Raw genomic sequence first — 19,323 nt, 5'->3', positions numbered from 1 at the left:
CCATTTCCAACTACAGCCTGAGAAAACCAAGGCTTGCCCATTAATCTATTGGATTGGGGTTTAACCAAAAACGGCATAACATCAATCCCCCTGCACTGAAAACTTTCAATTTTTTGAAGAATAAGGTTAACAACAAGTTTTGAGTAGAATCTTACTCTAGTTAGGGTCCCAACATCAGTTTTCAAGATTTTTCCTAAATCTATGTTGTTTGTCTGTAGCAATTTCAAACCATCCGTCTCATGGAGACATTGAAGAAGTGTATATCTATTTAAAATAAAATCAGAATCAAATAACGGAAGAAAATCTAGAATAAAGGTATTGATAATTTCCTCCTCAATTATCTCAGTTGGCCTTATTACATCTATTTCCCCTCCTGCAAAGGCGGGGAATGGCTTCGCTAGAGGATTAAGGCTAGACAACACTTGATCGACAGGTTTCATCAACTCCACAGGAGGAACTATATTGGCAAATCCCCCAGGTATCGGACAGGTAAAACCTGATATAGGCTGCATAGAGATAGAGGGGAGGGGATTTTGGGGGGAAAAGGGAGCAACACCCGCATCTGATGGGCCCAGTATCTCATAAGAAGTCCTATCCTCCCAAATTTCCTCAGGGGAATTATTAACTGTAATATTGAGGTGGTTTTCGAAGTTAATTTTCCTTTTTTTTAGCAAATCTACGTAACTGTTTCCTCCTTTTCCCACCATTCTTTTTTAAATGCGTTATCTTTCCCTCATCGGATAACACCGATACCTCCTCTTTTCCAACTTTAACAGGATTAAAGATGGGAAATAAATCTTGACATATTCCTTTTCCCGGGACACCTATAGATTCGATTTCCAAATCACCCTCCACCACACAGTTATTCCTGAGAGCTTCCACCTGATTTATTGGAGAAATCTTCCGAACTATTAGTACCTTCTTTTTATCTAAAGACGGAGAATTCTCCAGTAAATCGGTTTGGACTAAAACGATAATCACATTCTCTTCCGATAAAACCTTCGGTGCTTCAGAGCCAGATTGAGCAGTCGCAGAGAATGGGCTAGAATCCTTCCCCCCCCTTTCTATCTAGCAGAACCTTTAATATTTGGGTCACAGTTTCCAAGACACAATTGGAACCGCCAACAAATCTTTCCAACAGGGAAAGAATAGAAGAAAGCAAATGTTCAAGACATATCAATGATTCTGAAACTGGGTTATCATGCCTAACAGGCCCATTTGGGTCAGTACTAGTGATATTAAATTGGGGACTAGAAGAAATGTTTAACTGGGGCAAAGAGAGGGGGGAATTGTTGGAAGGAGTGCTGCTATATAATAGGAGTCCAGTTGGAGCAGGTACTGCTGGGGTTTTTCTTGGATCTAATGTCACATCAGTTTCATCCTCTATATACCTTTTGCAGGGATCCATATCTATATCAAGACAAAGGGGATCCATATTTTGCGCTGCCCCTTGCAATGAGGTACCAGAAGCATTCTCTAGAGGAGTTGGGGATTCACCGGAGTTAAACATTTTACTATGTACTATGACATCCACAGTTTTAAAACTTGGTGCAGATAATCTATGAGAAGGGGAAAAACCAAGTTTGTTTGTGGAGTCAACAATTTGCCGAGATGAAGTAGAAATTTTTGATAAAACGAGAGGACTCCCCAACTCCTCTTGAGGGGGGGCCAATACTCTCCACCCTCGTAGGTACAAAAATAGGGAAAGAAGGAGTGGTATCCCTATTCTCTACGTATTGGACCACATCATCTCCGACCTGTGAGCTATCGTTTGACGTGGGTATCCCAGTGAGGATTTTATCCTTGCCTCTTTCCCATAAGCTAAATAGCTGAGATTTTCCCTTTAATAGAGAAGTCTGGCCATCCTTATTTCATAAAGGGTTAGATTTAGTTTTTGAGCAAGACCTACCTACCAAAAGTCTCCCAGACCTCAATTTCTTGGCAGTCATAACTTATTAAAAATTAGCCGAAAAATAGACGATTTAGCCGCAATAATACTAACACTAGAAATGCAATATATTATACTAAAAATAGTGCAGGGGTCCACACAGCACCAGCCTTTTCAGCCTCTGAGGGCCTCAGAGGGCCCACCCTTTGCCCGGGCTTCGCCTCGTGCTCTGTCCCGCGTGCGCGTTTGTATGCTGACCTATATACAGGGGAGGGGTGGGGCGGGAAGAGTCACAGGTGCGTTGTTGGTTCGAGCGCTCTCCCTGCTGGGACTCGCAGTCCCGCACCCACTAACCAGTCAGGAACAGGTCTCTCCGGTGAGTTTGGGCGATTACAATCCGGCCCACGTCCTCCAAAGATTCTCCGCTTTCAATTCGGCAATTAGGCAAAGTGTCTTTCCACAAGACGGCTGCGAGCGGCTCCCGCGAAGCGGGGGCCGCGAGCCGTTATCAGCTACAGAGGAGGGGTGGGGCGGGAAGAGTCGCAGGTGCGCTGTTGGTTCGAGCGCTCTCCCTGCTGGGACTCGCAGTCCCGCACCCACTAACCAGTCAGGAACAGGTCTCTCCGGTGAGTTTGGGCGATTACAATCCGGCCCACGTCCTCCAAAGATTCTCCGCTTTCAATTCGGCAATTAAGCAAAGTGTCTTTCCACAAGACGGCTGCGAGCGGCACCCAACCACTCAATGCACTCAATAACCACAGTGTATGTTCAAGCAGTTTTGCGAGTAAATGGATGGATTACATCTAGGACATCTCATCTTCTGATCCGCGACTATGATGCAACCGTCCCTTTGATACATTTTACAATGCATTTCACACTGATGTGTGTTGTAGATGTGATCACAATGGGCGCACATGCACTTGGCCTCTAGAAAACCCTACAGTTTTAAGATACCCTAAAAGTGAATTCCATAGTGGATAATGTAAACCCTTTTACTTTTCACAGGTTCGCCAGATGTGAAGTACTTCCACGATCTGCTGTAGGAAAGAACTTTTACAGTGATGGCAAAATAGTTTAAAAAAAGACACTTCTCCAAAGCTTATCAGTCTGTTTGGAGATATTTTTCAAGCACAGTATGGGCTTCAACCGCTCTGGACAGGATGACCATGTTGGTAGTGCTGCGATCCATTAGTAACCCAGTGATGCTAGCTTCCAGATTCAGGTTGGTCGCACCTGCGTTAAAGTTGAGCAAATACTGCTGGTTTTTTTTCTATGACTTTACTGTAAAAGATACGCTTTAAAGGTCTGAAAATCCCCCCCATTGCGACCCCGAACAACAAAAGCGGCTATTCTGAAGTTCCCAAATGCTGCTTTTTCTGCTTTGCTCTGTAAAAGTTTGGAGAAGTTTTCTAAAAAAATCCATAACACCAAACACATTGCAGGGTGTTCATCTGGTGAACAAGGGGTTGTCAATACCCTGCCCATGGAAGCATAGCTAAAAGAAGTAATTCGGCCCGTGTCATGTAACAACCACTCTACGAGCATTTCTACTGCCTAGTGAATAGCTAAAAACCAATGATCAGATGAGTTGACTCATTCTAAGTTAACAAATATGAATTATTCATCATACTCTATAGCGTTAAATCTCTCTATTTTCTCCGGTACCTTCTGACGCTCTTGAAAAACACTAGCTCTGAATCCTCAGATTGGGGGTTTGTGTTGGATAATGAGCTCTCTGGCTACTCATTTTTGGGGGCTGACTCTGATTCTGAGGCAGTTTATCATTAAGCCTACTTGTAGCACAAATTCTGATTTTTTTTTAAATTTACTGATTAAAAGCTTACACTGTTTGGCGCTATTAGCCCACTTTTGTTTTTTACCGGCCCACCTGTTTTTAGGCACCCCCAAAGAGCCTGTTTGAATGGTCTCTTGAGTATTTGCTGAAGATGCCCTTCTCGATTCCCCAGCTACAGCCTTTACTTCGAGACAGTCTTTGTATTTGGTGTATCCGTGTCTCTAAGCTTTGCCCCGTGTATGCTTGAAACTTGCTAGGCATACTATTTTGTAGAGGAAGGCTACCCTTCCTGTACAACACCTATGCTAGACTCAGGCAAGCACCTTAGCGCTATGGTGCTAAGGTGTGTGCCTGGCGCATGACAGCTGAAATCAGCACCGGTGCCAGTTGATAGGAGAGGAGAGAACCATATCTCTGTAGATATGGTGCACTCCTGCTCCCTCCTTGTCACACGATGCAGTGCAGCATTGTTAGCAGCTGCGCTGCACTGCGTTGCGTGACTTCATTGAAACTCTGCCCTTAAATATTTGTACCTTACAACATTTCAACCGTTTCCTCATGCTCTGTGTTAATACTGGGAGATCCTGTGTGCAGAGCAGACATATTTGGTTTAAAAGAGCTCTAGCAAACATCGCCTGTCCTAATTGATCGAGTCATTAAAAACAATTCTAGAGATGTGTTGTTTACAATATAATAAACTAATTGACATTTATTGGAACAGGCATTCTTAACAAGTTGCGCAGGCAGCAGGGTTAATTTAAGCAGAGGCTTTAAACCGTGCTAAACATTTCTGGTGACTAAGCCCTGGGGGCAGTGCTAGATCTTTAACCCTCTTACGGAATTGCACCAAAGCTTATTCAAAATAACCACATCACGATTTAGCAACGCGTGAAAATACACATTTTGCCTCAGACAATTGTGCCATTGCACAGACCATTTAACATTTACAAATAAATATTCAAGAGTTAGAGTCTTCTGCACAAGAAATAGAACAATCACAACCTTTTCATTTTTTTTAAAATACTTACAGTTGCCTGTGTTGGGGATGGTGTATACATTACTCTATTTTGAAATATCATTCTCTCCAACCTTCGGAACAAGTTCAAATCTGACTATAGAACCTGCTCCCCCTCCCTCTCTGCCAAGACCTCTGTCGCACTGAATCCTTTCTCCTCCCATAGCTCCTCCTGCCTGGCCTGTCGCTCCTGGCTTTGAAAACAAGTTCCAAAGCCTGCTTCTCACCTTTAACTCCAGGCAAACCCTTATTTCTCCTCGGTATTTTCTGCACACATAGAAAGAGGAAGTTGCCTACCAGGAATGTTTTTGTGGTGGAAGGTACCTAAACCTGCACAAAAACAATCTTGCTGACAACACAGGAACCCTAGCACCATGATGCAAGGGTGCCTGCATTGGCGCTAGCCTGCCGAGGTGGCTGAAGTGCAGGGGGGACAGGACAGAAATGTACCACATTGGATAAATACGGTGCATTTCTGCCCTTTCACTTCGACATAGGGCAGCGCAGCAAGGTGCCTTGCTGCTCTGCCCTACGCAAAACCCCATCAATGAGGCCGTATGTTTTTAGATTAGAGCATAGGTGGGAAGTACTTGAGATTTAAAGTTTGGCCTGTGATATTTTTTCTGGTACATAAAAAACATGATGGGTGGTGTGTAACCCCAACCATTTGTACTGATTCAGACTGCTCAGCTCTGCATCGCTTTTTGTCCAATATGCTTCACAAAGAGCAGCCACATGCAAGCCAATAGTACAATAATAAAGTGCAACATGGTCAAGATCCCTGTCTGATGGGAACAAATCAATTCCAGAACAGTTTCTGCCTCATTTGCCCACATCAGAGGTTCTAGTTGGCAGGGCCGGACTGGGAACCGAAACCGGCCCTGGCAAAGTGCTCGGCCGGCCCCCCCCTCCCCCCAGGGGGTTGGGGGTGCGACCGCGCTCTTTGCTAGGGCCGGTTTTCGGCCGATTTTGTTACAGTGCCGTTTTTGCAGCTATGCTGCAAAAAACGACCCTGTAACAAAACCGGCCCCCTGGGGCCCAAAACCGGCCCCCACCCTCGCAGCCGACCGGGGGATTGCCCGGTGCCTGCAACGGCCAGTCCGGGCCTGCTAGTTGGGGACATTGAGGTTGAGATTTACCTATAATATTTACCACATCCCTCACCCTTTTTGATGTTCTGGTTTCTCGCACAGTCATGGGGTACATTTAGGCTTTAATTCCCTTTGTCCCACCTGCATTTACAAAATGTCCGTTGGTTTGCTTGGTTGATTCAAAATATTCACAGATGCATCATTTTTTTGTATACTCTATTTTCTTCACAGGGTACAGAAAACGACAAAAGCTGCTGCCCCCAGTATTGCAAATGCGGAAGAGTTTGTTAAACTCTTTGAGGCCTGGCTCTACGCTGAAGATGTAGAAGCCGGAACACGTCAAGCGGTCATTGATCATATAAAAAGACTGCAGGTATGTGACCTTCTGCAGCCTTTATACCTGGTCGGTCCTTTTCTTCCTTAGTCTACCAGCACCTGAGGATCTCAAATAACCTAAAAGATGTTCAAATCATCTGGGTAGAGCCAAAAACGTGTTCTTACTTTTCTTTTTGTAACTATGTATTTTTTTGATCATTTTCCATATAAAGAAAAAACTAAGATAAAAGAAGGTCAAAGCACTAAAAGTTGCCTGAAAATATGTTTTGCTATACCCTATTTTTTTGGTGCAATTGTCCTCTGCTGGGAATACTGAAATGAAAGATACTTCACTGTGTGTGTCTTCTGCTATCAGACAGAGATGTGTAGCATCCTCAGCTTTGCCACAGTCATCCCTGCCTCCGACTTTGTACTTCAATTTTCTGACTTAGTGTCTTCCTCTCAATTTTTTGGTTTAGCTTCTTCCTTTGCAGGCACCACTCCTGTTGGGTGGAGAATATGAGCTCCCATGCAAAGCCTCGGGCACACATGGGCAAAGGAATTTAGCTGCATGCTTGCGTCTCTTTGGCATTCCCCTTCCTGTAAAGTTAAGACTCACCAGTAGTTTAAGGAGATCTTCTTAAACCTGGACATCATTTTAATGGCATAGGAGAAATTTGCAAACTTTCCAAATTTTGTGTCACATGAAATTTACAAAATTTTTTGAAATTTCTCATTACACAATTTTGAGCAATGTTTGACCGCAGAAGACTGGTTTTCACAGAAAATGTCTTGCTGAGAGACATTTTTGGCTCAAACAGCCTACTGCTGGTATCTCACTAAATTGTTCTTTTACACGATGCCCATGCACCCTTAAACAAATCACTGGCAAAACACATTTCACCCTGACACATTTCGTGAATGTTTCATGGAATTTCATGAGATGTTGCAAAAATTGTTGCACATTTCCTTAAATCCTTAGTTTTGTTTACCCAACTCTCACATTGATAGTTTTTACAAGTTCCACTATGTGTTTAACTTCAACATTGTTTTGTATATAAATAATGCTGTCAGAGTAAGCTGTAATGCAGAATGATTACAGAAAACTCCTAGTGATCATCATTTTTACTATAGAAGGAAATCTCAGATTTATAATTTTTAGAACAGAAATAAGGGCCTCATTTTCAAGTAAATGATGCAGCGGGTGCCGCAAGCCATTTTGCTGCGCCCAAAGTTTCAAAGCACATGGATGCATTGTATTAATCACAATACATATTTATGTGCTTTCCCTTGCACTGGCACACAATTGGCTGCCATACGCCAGTGCAGGCACCGCTCTGTCATTTTGCAAGGGTGCCTGCATTGCGGGGATGATTGTATTAGTCCAGGATAGGATACATTCCTGCACAAAAAGCAATGATTGATGGAATTTTCCTTTTTCTATGTGTGTTGCAGAATGCAGCATGCATAGAAAGAGGAAAATAACGAGGAGAAATACAAGTATTTCTCTTTGTTGTGCCACTTCTGCTCCTCCCCTGGGGAGGAGTAGGGTATCTGATGCATTCCCAGCTTCACAATATCTTGGGAATCTGGTAATGTGTGAGTTTCCATGGATGATGGGTGGGAACACTCACAGCAACCCTGATGGAAGGCCCCTTTCACACAGAGTAATGCGTAAAAGGGGCCCATATTTACAAAGCCATGAAAAGTCACTCAGGGTGACTTTACGTGACCTTAGAAATATGGGCAAGCTCATTGTGCTGCTGGTGCGTCAAAAAAATTGTACACCAGTGGAGCAAACGGCTTGTAAATGAGGCCTATGGTTATTGAAAACAATCAATTAAATACTGGACTATTCTGTTTGTAGGAAAAAGAAGAGAAAAATGCTGAATGATATTGTTCTCCATTTGGGATTTAATTGAAAACATATTTGGTGGTCAATGACGCAGATTAATTTTTTAGAAGTGAGAGATTTTTGAAGCAGCTATCTGCAAGGTTCGGCTAACAAAGGGCACAGATTGAAAATTAGAATGTCATATTTTGTATGCCTATTATATGATATCATATTTTGTTTTGTTTGCTAATTAATGGAAGAGCAATTTTGAAATTAGCAGTTTCATATTATTAACTAAATACATTCTCATGCTTAGAGATCAGTTAACTGATAACAAAGAAATCAGACTGAAATCTAGCCCAGGTTTGATGTCCTGCACATCTAACCTGGGCTTCTATTGGAATTTTATAATGCATATTAGCAAGTCCATTATCACCATTTTAGCGGCAGTTTCCTCCAGCTAAAACAACGATAATTTTAACGAGGTTCTTGCTAATATGCCCCTATGGGTTTTGATAAAAGTAGCCAAAAATGTAATGTATCACCATAACATTTAGGTGATTCATATTCAAGCAACATTGTTTTGCCCAGGCCTCAGCTTAAATGTGTATGTTACCAGGAATAGAAGTATTTGTATATGGCCAGATTTATCAAAGGTTTTGTGTTGCCCTTGTGCCAGTCAAGGAAATGCAGGGTAAAGCAAAACTTAGAATGAGATTTGCCAAATCAACCACAGTCACTTTGCGTGGTCCTGTGTGCCTTGATAATTCTGGAGTATCCTAGGCAGCAAAAGTCGCTGCCTTGCATTACTCTGCCCCAGGTAGGCATTCCATGGGTGGAGTGAAGATGTTCCTATGCATCCACCTATAGATGTTGATGTATTCTCAAATTTACTATGAGTGGTAGGCCTGGGAAAGCATCAACATTCTACACCTTCCCACGGGAGGCATAGCGAGGAGAAATATCTTTATTTCTCCTGATTTTTTCCTCTTTGTATGTGTGCTGCACGAGTAAAAAGAGGAAAGAGCCTCAAAGGATTGTTTTTGTGCAAAAAGATATTTGTTCCTGCATGAAAATAATCCTGTCTACAATACAGGGTCCCTTGCACCATGGTCCGCGGGTTCCTGCATTGGCGCTAGGCAGCCTAAAGTGCGCCAGCACATGGCGAGGCAGGAATGTATCACACCTCGATAGATACGGCACATTCCTGCCCTCTCCTTTTCATGCAGCGTAGCAAGGTGTCTTGCTGCGTTATGTGAAAAAATGATAAATATGACCCATGGTTAATTTACAAAGTAGAGCAATTTACAGTGGCCATGACTAGCAGATTTGAAATGCAGGCGCTGCAGGGCACTGGAATTTGCCGACTTAATACATCTATCACCCTATTGTGGGAGCATCGCCATGGTGTTTCATACAGCAAATTTCGGATTACATTCCTTTGGTCCTGTTTTGCAGAATGCAGGTAAAGAAGTGCAGCGGATTAACCTCGTTATAGCGTCCTTTCAGATGAAGCGACGCTTGTGGATGGAGAGCTACGACCCACTGCTGAATAAAGAAGCAGTTCGAGTGCAAACTCTTACAGACAAATTTGAATATGTCAAAACCTACGTAGAGATGAGGTGAGTAAACAATGACACATTGGCGGAGTGGGTGGTTCATGCAAAGATGTCTATCTGTCGAGCTGGACTGGCCCAACAGATTACAGGCGTATGACCTTCAGTATGCTGGCAGTGGCCGGCCTGTTTTCTGGGATAGTTGGGCTGAAGGAGGCTTAGTGGCCCAGCACGAAGTGGTTGCACATAATTTTAATTTAGGCACACGCATGATTTGCTGCTTATCCATATCATTCATAACCTTAGTATTGTACTATATCATGTGTTTCTCTTCAAGCAGCATTTAAAACATATGGCTTTTTGCAAATCTGTTCAGTAAAAACTGCTGCTCTGAAATTGGACTCTCCTGCCTCACTCACTCAGTTGGTTCATTATGGTCACGTGATTACGACAGTTTCATGGCTGCTTTTTTGCTTCTGGTCCTCTGGTAAATACTGAGTAGGTTATTGTTGCTATCATTGGGGCTGAGCCCTTTCTTCTCTATTTAAGGCTCTTTCTATTGAAGAACTTCGTGACGTTGTTGGACAAGTTTGAGGTGCATCGAAAGGAGATGATGCTGTGGGTTGACAAGACCCAGGACCTGCAGGAGAATCTACATGCCACACCATGTGATGACGACAGCGTAATTGAAAAACAACTTAAAAAGCAACAGGTAGGGAACCTATCAGTGAAGGAAACCTCTTGACTTTTTCCTTTTCTTTTCTTTGATTTCTTTGCTAATATTACTCTATGTAAACGACAAACGAAACAGATATTATGATGAACGCCTATCCCTCCATCCACTCCCATCTTTCAGAGGGTGTGGCTAATTTATTGTGCACACACTGGATATTGTGGTCCATATTGAGGCTTCTGTAGAAGCATATGTTTTATTTTCACTTCAGCATGCAACTGAAATTATCTTTAGGACCAGTGCCTATGGACAAATATACTTTATGGTAGGATACCATTATATCTAAAGGTTAAAGACTGAGATGAGAAAATTGAAAGAACCTTGAATTTATTAGCATTTTCTAAAAGTGCAGCACCTCAGCACAACTGAGGAATCACTGTTCAAATTTAGCATTGACTGTGGCAGTGGATTCATGAGGTAAGAGCGGGGTACCGACTTGTTTGGCGTTGGCAACATTGACTTATTGATCAATGTAAGGGAATGTGCTCAACTGCTTAAGGAGGCCTCCATGGCTCTTCTTGTACCATAATGGCTAAAACAAGTGCAGTGAGAGGTCTGTGCCAATCTTGGTGCTGTTTTCCCATTTTTGTGGTGTGACATTTTGTAGGAGAAAAAAAAGATACAGTAGTGTGCATTCTAATATCATATTCCTAGTATGTTCAGAGACGTCCTATTAAATGACCTCTCATTACTCTGCCTTCCATTGTGATATTTTACTACTTAATCCACGGGGGGGCTCCTGCGTTATGGTGGAGGAACACATCCCCACTAAAAAATAAAATGATAATAAAACCATTTTATTATAATTTAATTTTTCTTTCCAAATCATTCCTTTGCCAGCCGAGGTTAGGGTGGGACTATCATGACAGAGTGTCACAGTAAGAAGGAGTGGTGGGCACTCAAAAGTGCGCATGTCAGTTTGGCCGTTCTTAGGCCAGCCAAACAGACATGCACATTTTGGTTTCTCCTACCCAGCTATGTTGTACAGTCGGGTTGGAGGAAAGCTGCAGGCTCCCTGTGCCTGAGCAAGTGTCAAATCAGCCCACTCAGGCCAATCACAGCTCTGTTTTAATGCTGGTAAATAATATTACCTGCATGAGAGCAGTGCTGTGATTGCTCCCTGGGAGCCTGTTCAACGTGACCAACGTCGGGAGAGGAGCACTGAGGCGACGGCTGCAGGTGACCGTAAGTTGTTTAATTTATTTTTTGCCTTCCCCACACCCAGTTCATGTTGCCTCACCCCTTCCAGTTTAGAGTAGCCACCACTGACTTAATCAAGGATAGAGCCTCCCCTAGCTTCCCAGGGACATGAGCTTGGAATCACGACGGTCAGAGCCCCCATACCAATCAGTGGATCATCAAATGTTCTCACTTGTGATGGGGCAGGCTTAGCTTTGTGATAACCTCAATTAGTTTGTGAATTATGAGACAAGAAGATTCATTCTTTCTTTTCCAGCTTATATGAGCGGACTATTTTGTTATCCATTCTAAAACTACTAGAAGGAGTTAGACTGCTTATGCCGAAGAAAGCTCTACGGGACAAAAGAGAATGGCCTTAGTATTGCTATGTGAGTGACATAGGGCATCCAGATGCTGGCACCCATGAGCAATGTATGTGTGTGCAATTGCAACCCCTCTGCATGCTGCTGATAACCTGTTGCGATGGCTCGCTTGCTGCTCTCACACTGATGCTCGCGATCGATGGCTAACTCTGAGCTGGTCTGCTGCTCCATGGGCTGGAGAGGTGTTACCTGATCTGTGAATGCAAAGGATGTACCAGCAGCCTCCTCTGCTCCTCTGACTGCCACACGTAATGGCCTCTCTTTTAACCATGTCTGGGGAGAGGCCTGCATGGCCGGTCTTGCCCCTTCTCAGTCTTGCAACAAATTGCCACGTGTGTTGGGCTGGGACTGCAAGTCAAGATGCATGTAACAAAGCACACCAACCCAGACCTCTTGCTTAATACAGCAGATAGTCCAGCTTGCAAAAGACTTTTACTCAGTTATTTTTCCCCCTTTGATCCATTGTTTTCAACTTTAAGCTCAATAAAACATAAAATTAGGCTTTCTAGACCCTCTAGCTAAGTGCAGGCTCAACGCCAGCTTGCAATTTTGAGACAAGACACCTCATGGATTGTAACCCATGAACCACCTGCATGTTACATGAGAAGGGTGTGTTCTGGGCAACAGTCAGTCTCATAAGACTCACTGAATTACTTGTTGTTAGTGTGTTCTGACATGACTTTCACCATGAATGGAGACTGACACAAACCTACATTATGTATTTAAAGATTTTATTTAAATCAACGTCCTAGTCTTGTGCAATTTTGTGGATAGATGTAATAATAAAAACAAACAGTATATTGGCAAAGAAAGTGATTACTAAACAATATAACAAAAAGAATTGCAACCCTGTAATGGTGTTTTAGAACTTCATTGCTTGATATGATGGGGCTAGTCTCTGTTCTCCAATCCCTCCCGGCTCCTAGCTACATTCCTTTGCACCAAAAGAGACTACAAGATTTTCTAAGCTGGTCTCTTGTCTGCCATACCTTAAATGAACAACAGTTGTGTTGTTCAAGACTAAGATGTGCCTTTTCTGCCTATGCACTCATTGAGATGTGAGTACCCAGCAAGCTGCTAAAGCCAAGCTGGCTCCAAGAAGCCTGCCTGTGCCATTTATGACGATACAAAAGGGGATGATGGACGGAGCGTTTGAGCAAATCAAACACTCACCCCCAGTCAAATGATCTGGGTTTAATCCATCACCATTCTTTAGCTCACTCAACCACCCCAGTTCAGACATGGCCATATGCAAATCAGTCTGACCCTGTGCCTCATGGGAACAGTCCAGCCCGAACTGCCAAGCCATGTCTTCCCTGGACCGGAAACAAGCATCCTGGGACCGGTTTTGGATTCATAATCCTCATCAGCCAGGCTATCTTGAATCCAGTGGCCAAGTGAGCAAGGGACTCACGTCTGAGCATACCCTGCCACACTTAGGGCGAACAAAGCGATACAAAAGGGGATGATGGACGGAGCGTTTGAGCAAATCAAACACTCACCCCCAGTCAAATGATCTGGGTTTAATCCATCACCATTCTTTAGCTCACTCAGCCACCCCAGTTCAGACATGGCCATATGCAAATCAGTCTGACCCTGTGCCTCATGGGAACAGTCCAGCCCGAACTGCCAAGCCATGTCTTCCCTGGACCGGAAACAAGCATCCTGGGACCGGTTTCGGATTCATAATCCTCATCAGCCAGGCTATCTTGAATCCAGTGGCCAAGTGAGCAAGGGACTCACGTCTGAGCATACCCTGCCACACTTAGGACGAACAAAGCGATACAAAAGGGGATGATGGACGGAGCGTTTGAGCAAATCAAACACTCACCCCCAGTCAAATGTCTGGGTTTAATCCATCACCATTCTTTAGCTCACTCAGCCACCCCAGTTCAGACATGGCCATATGCAAATCAGTCTGACCCTGTGCCTCATGGGAACAGTCCAGCCCGAACTGCCAAGCCATGTCTTCCCTGGACCGGAAACAAGCATCCTGGGACCGGTGAAGCATGTTTGCAGCTCTCTTTGCACAAACCAAGTCTCAAAGGTAGTTGAAGATTTTTCTCTCTGCCGAATACTCATCTGGACCAAGCTTGAATACATTTCTGATTATTCTGAAAAGGACAGGTCTTAAATGAATGATGTCACGTCAAACTATTAGGAGCCAAGGGGGAAGAAACAAGGGAAAGAGGCCGCCCCCCACTCAAACTGAAGTATGCAAAAATGTGGCCTCACCCTCGGAACACTAATTATCTGTTCTTGTTGTGGCAGAAGGATGGGTTTGTTCAATTTTTACAATACCCAATTCATATGTAGTCCACTTATGTGCCCCAATCTTAGTGTCATTTCTAAAATGTGTAAAACTACATTCCCTACCACCTGAAGAGCCCACCATACATGAAAATGAAAATATGTGGGAAACGAGAGAGAGTCCCTCACGGTAGAACCGCCAATAGGGTTGCTGGTTGACAATTTCCAGTGTACCCAATTATCATCATCGGCAACTCTCTCTCGTGTAGTGGAAAAGAAAAGACAGGAGAAGAAAAAAGAAAAAAGAAAAAGACTATACAACAAATAATAGTGCTTTTTCTCCACGGAAACCAAAAAGCATTCTGGCTACTCGTGTAGTAATAAGGTGAGACAAACAACACTTAATATGGTGCACCTTCAACAACCCCAATGAAAAATAAACAGTGTTTCTCACCATTAAAATTAGGGAGCTAGCTGGCCACTCGTAATTTTATTCTGGGCTGCTAGCTCTCTAAATATAAAAAGGTTTACGCTAAACCTATTCCAATTTCGATGTCGCCAACATGTTTCGTTGCTCTATTTAATGCAACTTCTTCAGGGCAATAGGGGGTTGTCTTCTCATGCTTCCACTTTAATATTTACAACACCTGTAATGGTAGGAATTGACATAAAAACATTATTGAGGCATTATTTTTCAAGCCGGCCTGTACCAAAGGCCAGGTCAGTCCAAAATGCAATGCAATTTAGTGGTGCTTAGATTGTTTGTAACATAATCACCTGGGGGCTGCGTTTTTTCAGCATACCTGCAGCCCTCTCGCTTTAGGAACCCTGAGTCAGTAGATCACGCGTCCTTCCGAAGACCATCTGCAGTCTGGTCTTCTGTAGATATACATAAAAAACCCACCGTGAGGTATACCAGATACATCTCTCCTCTGGATTGCCCTCACAATCACTTCAATAGATTGTTTTTCGTCACAGCATTTTTCAAATACATCCGTCAATCCGAATTACACAATGTCCACCGCATCTGCCTACTGCTATTCCGATAGCGTCCCTGGACGCGGGCTCCCCAAAGATCACAATTTGGGTGTACAAACTAACCCGCACTGTCACTCAAGACTCCCAGCTGAACGTTAAGAATTACCAGCCCATGTATCGACATTTACCCTGGCCGCCGCACAACAGCGTCTTGAAATGAACACCGGCTGAGCAAACCCGGTAGCTCGTGGATTTTAACTTCCCACACTGTCCCGCCTACCGCGTAGGTACGTGCCTGGTCTCCCACGTCAGTGCGTCATAGACAGTGAATCACAATGGCGGCCATTTTGTAGTGAGGTTGTGTGTCCCCCCGATCCCTGTGTGTCATCGTTGTAAAGCCACCAAATACATCTTAAATCCGACTAATGCAATTTATAAGGCATCCTGAAAACTGAATATACTTGCCCAATGAAATTGGACAGTACAATGTTGTTTCAATAACTCATCTCATAAACAGCCCCAAAGCCACCGCAGTGTCATTCTCATGCCAAAAAAAAGGGGACGCAAACAGCGTCGATGACCAACCACACCAAATGAGGGGGACCACCATCGTGTGCCAACTTCCTTAGTCGTTTGTTTAATCAACACAGTCTGTTAAGGCTATATAATGAGTGTTAATTCACTAGGATTAAGCCGTCACCTTAAAAATATCTCCTGTTGTCAATAAAGTTTTCAACAACACCCCTTCCCATGTAGTTAAGGCGAATTCACCACATTGTAGGAAGTCCACACAAAACCTTTTAACCAGTCACCAATAACCCACATTTTCTCTTGCCACATATACTCCTTTGGGATGTATGACGTTACAACGCATACTTTTACCACGCAAACCTTTACAACGCGGTTTTTACCACGCATACCTTTACAACGCATAGCGCTTTGAGGTGCTGGATAGTGGTAAGTATAATTTTCTATTCCAACTCCAGTCCCCGTGGACACTAGGGAAGGTGTTGGATAGAAAATTAAACTTATTCCCTATCCTAGAGCGCCCCCCAGCGCAATGCGTTGTAATGGTTTGCGTTGTAATGCCAGCGTTGTAATGGTATTGCGTGGTAAAAAATGTGTGGTAACGGTTGTATACCACTCCTTTGTTATTGGCAATTGAGATTTTATATACTTTAATGATCATTCATGTAGTGTAATCCTCGCGATGTTCATAATGACAAAATGACAAAAAGGGGCCAATTTAGAATTAGTCAACTGGTTCCTTGTATATGAACCATCAGTTCCACCAACCCAAGAGGAGGGATATAGAGACAGCACTGGTTTTGTAGTTCGAGTACTGAAGTGAGACAACAACCTCAACGCTTGCTGATCTTGTTCCATTCAATGGAATCATTCAAACCATCCTTATCAACCTGTTCTTGATAGATCCATCTTGCCTCTTTCCTGGCCAATATGTTCTCAATATTATGGCCTTCACCTATGAACCTTTCAAGAACCACCCATCTAAGATCCCTGGGGTCATGTCTCTTCTCGCTGAAATGTTGTACCAAATGTGTGGTCAATATTTTTGCTTTTATAGTGCTGAGGTGCTCCTGAATGCGAACCTTCACTTTTCTAGATGTAATGTTGAAAATGGCAATGTATATGTACATAAGTGGCGTTCATTTGTGTTCACTGTACCCCTTGTTGTAAGCAGAACGGATATCGCTAAACACTGACTGTGTTATCCCGCCAGCATAGACCCATGCACACACGTACACGACAGCCATTTTAGACACCATGGCCTCTCTGCCCATCTGTCCCCGGCACCCCTCCCCGCGCGCACTGCTCATGCATCAGCCACAAGACCCTCTCCCTCTGCGTGACCCTGCTCTAGAAGTAGCACTCCTGCTTGACCCACACCCCCCATTTCCTCCCAAGAACACCCTTCCCCTCAGCTGACAACCCCCCCCCCCCGGCTGCGCTTGGCCTCTCGACCCGGTCCCAAGTCCTAAGACCAAGCCTCGTGGATGTACATCCCCCTTTTCCCTGCCCAGCATAACAAAACCGTGATACACCAACCGAAGTGTCCGACCTTATCACCTGACCAACCTTTGACCTGATCATCCCCTCCTGCCCTCGTGTCCTGTAGGAATGTCCGGCTGAGAGATCACAATCTCTCTTGTTACATTCAGGAGGGGAGGATGACATCTGAGCGACTGGTATGGGAATAGGCCTGAAGCTGGGATTCCAAGCATGCCTTTTTCTACTTCAAAGCGTCTTTATTGTAATAAGGAATGTTTGTGCATCATAAACATGTGTATAAAAGACGAAGCCTCAGAGAACTTGTTAGAGCACCTCCTGAAGACACTATGCGAGTGTCCGAAATGACAGGCTCTCCTCATGAGAAATAAAACTCTATTCTTGTCTTCCTGCTTCCAGCGCCTGTCTCTTTATTTGGTAATTGTTCAAGATGGAAACTAAGAGGCGTCCTGCACCAGCAGCCTGGGCATCAGGTGCGTTATGGGCTGACTTTTCCTCAATTGGCGCCCAACGTGGGGCCCATCAGCGACATAAGGTCCGGTAAGAGAGGTCCAGACGATGGGGTGAACATCTAAACGATTGGAGTATACCTGCCTTGAGAGGGCCCTCGTCCGGCTGCCGATTGAATGAACTTCACCAATTCTGAACGGACCTCTCTCAAGTGACCTACTGTCCTGACTGGAATCCCACAGGAATGCTGCGGTAAAAACATGGAGAAAGAGAACGATGGGGCGCTGGAAAAAGGAAGGCGAAGAATTGCCCACATGGTCCGGTCCGGGTAAGGTTAAGTAGGACGTCTTTACGTCCAATTGGTAGGACGGCTTTATCCATCTGATTGATTGATTGATTGATTGATTGTTCTGGAATCAGTATTTAAAATACTGGTATTGTTCATTGATTGGTTCATTTAGCCTCGGTTGCTACTTGAAGTATTGGTTCTCTTTGAGACATTCTCTGTTTGCAAACAGCGACGAATAGGAACGTTTCTCTCTCTTTGCAAATAGTGAAGGATAGGTAATGCGGACTTTTGTCCCCCGTTGTAATCCGTCATGCCTATTTTTCTCCCCACTGATTGATTGGTTGCTCTGTTGCTCTTTGAGACATTCGCTGTCTACAAACGGGGAAGAATAGGAATATTCTGTCTCCCTTTGCAGATAGTGAAGGGTAGGTAATGCAGACTTTTGTCCCCGTTGTAATCCGTCATGCCTATCTTTCTCCCCATTGATTGTTTGTTATCGATTTTTATCGATTATTGCTCTTTGAGATATTCCCTGTCTACAAACAGGGAGGAATAGAAATATTCTGCCACCCCCTTTGCAGATAGTGAAGGATAGGTAATGCAGACTTTTGTCCCCGTTGTAATCCGTCATGCCTGTTTTTCTCCCCACTGATTGATTGATTGTCTGGACATTTATTGTTCAAGGAATAGTTCTTTTGAGGCATTCTCTGTTTGCAAATAACGTGGAATAGAAATGTTCTGTCTAGTCTTTGCAAGTAATGAAGGGTAGGTAATGCGGACCTTTGTCCCCCGTTGTAATCTGTCATGCCTATCTACTCCCCACTGATTGGTAAACCAGTTCCACCCGGACCATTTATTAGAGGTAGGTCATCTGGCTCGGCCAGGAGGGCACCCCTAATACAAAAGGACAAATAAAAAAATAAAAATAAAAATGCGGATTAGCCGCTGTATCGTGCTAGCAAATAAGAGAAAAAAAATTATATATAAAAATCGTTAGGGAAAAGAAAAGGAATCGAGTGAAATCAGTAGGCCGCTGACGAGATCTCTTTTTCAACCTCGCTGAAATAGAAACATAGGGAACAACCCCTCAGGAGATATGAAACTGGTGAGGAAAGCCGAACTCAACGCTATGACTTCGACACAGCTTGGCTCCACCACCCACCCCGCCCAATTAACGACAAACCTTAGGCGAATAATAGAAAATATACAACACTATAGCGAAGTAACAGGTGAACACGTTTTTTTTTTTTAAGAAACAAAAAAACATTCAAAGCAACTATTTACATGACAAACGGCTGCAACAACAAACGAAACCCACAATGCATTTCGCCGTCTGCCTGACGCCGTTCCAGTCCTTCCTTCCCCAAAGTAGCAATGTTGGGCTACTTTGGGCTTCTTTCTAGTAGTTTTTGGGCATTTTAAAGTCTACAAAAACCGTCAGGGGCGGCCTGGGGTGGAGGGACCACTACGCGAATAGCCCGAAGGCGGCACCACGCGCCAAGACCTGTCCCCCGGATGAACCAAGGGACCCGTTCCTGG

General features: G+C 43.9%; 1 pseudogene across 1 annotated transcript in view; it reads left to right on the top strand.

Moving 5' to 3' along the window:
* LOC144823641 (microtubule-actin cross-linking factor 1-like) overlaps nt 1-19,323 on the top strand; it is a 209,232-nt pseudogene that overhangs the window by 97,387 nt on the left and 92,522 nt on the right. Inside the window, exons 4-6 of the transcript XR_013608823.1 lie at nt 6,021-6,162; nt 9,397-9,560; nt 10,044-10,206. The product of XR_013608823.1 is annotated as a microtubule-actin cross-linking factor 1-like (transcript). The remainder of the gene's footprint in view (nt 1-6,020; nt 6,163-9,396; nt 9,561-10,043; nt 10,207-19,323) is intronic.

This window comes from Lissotriton helveticus, chromosome 3_1 (assembly GCF_964261635.1).
Source record: "Lissotriton helveticus chromosome 3_1, aLisHel1.1, whole genome shotgun sequence".
In the NCBI taxonomy this organism is placed as follows: Eukaryota; Metazoa; Chordata; class Amphibia; order Caudata; family Salamandridae; genus Lissotriton; species Lissotriton helveticus.
Note: the sequence above shows the minus strand (reverse complement) of the source record. Positions and strands in the feature narration are given on the sequence as shown.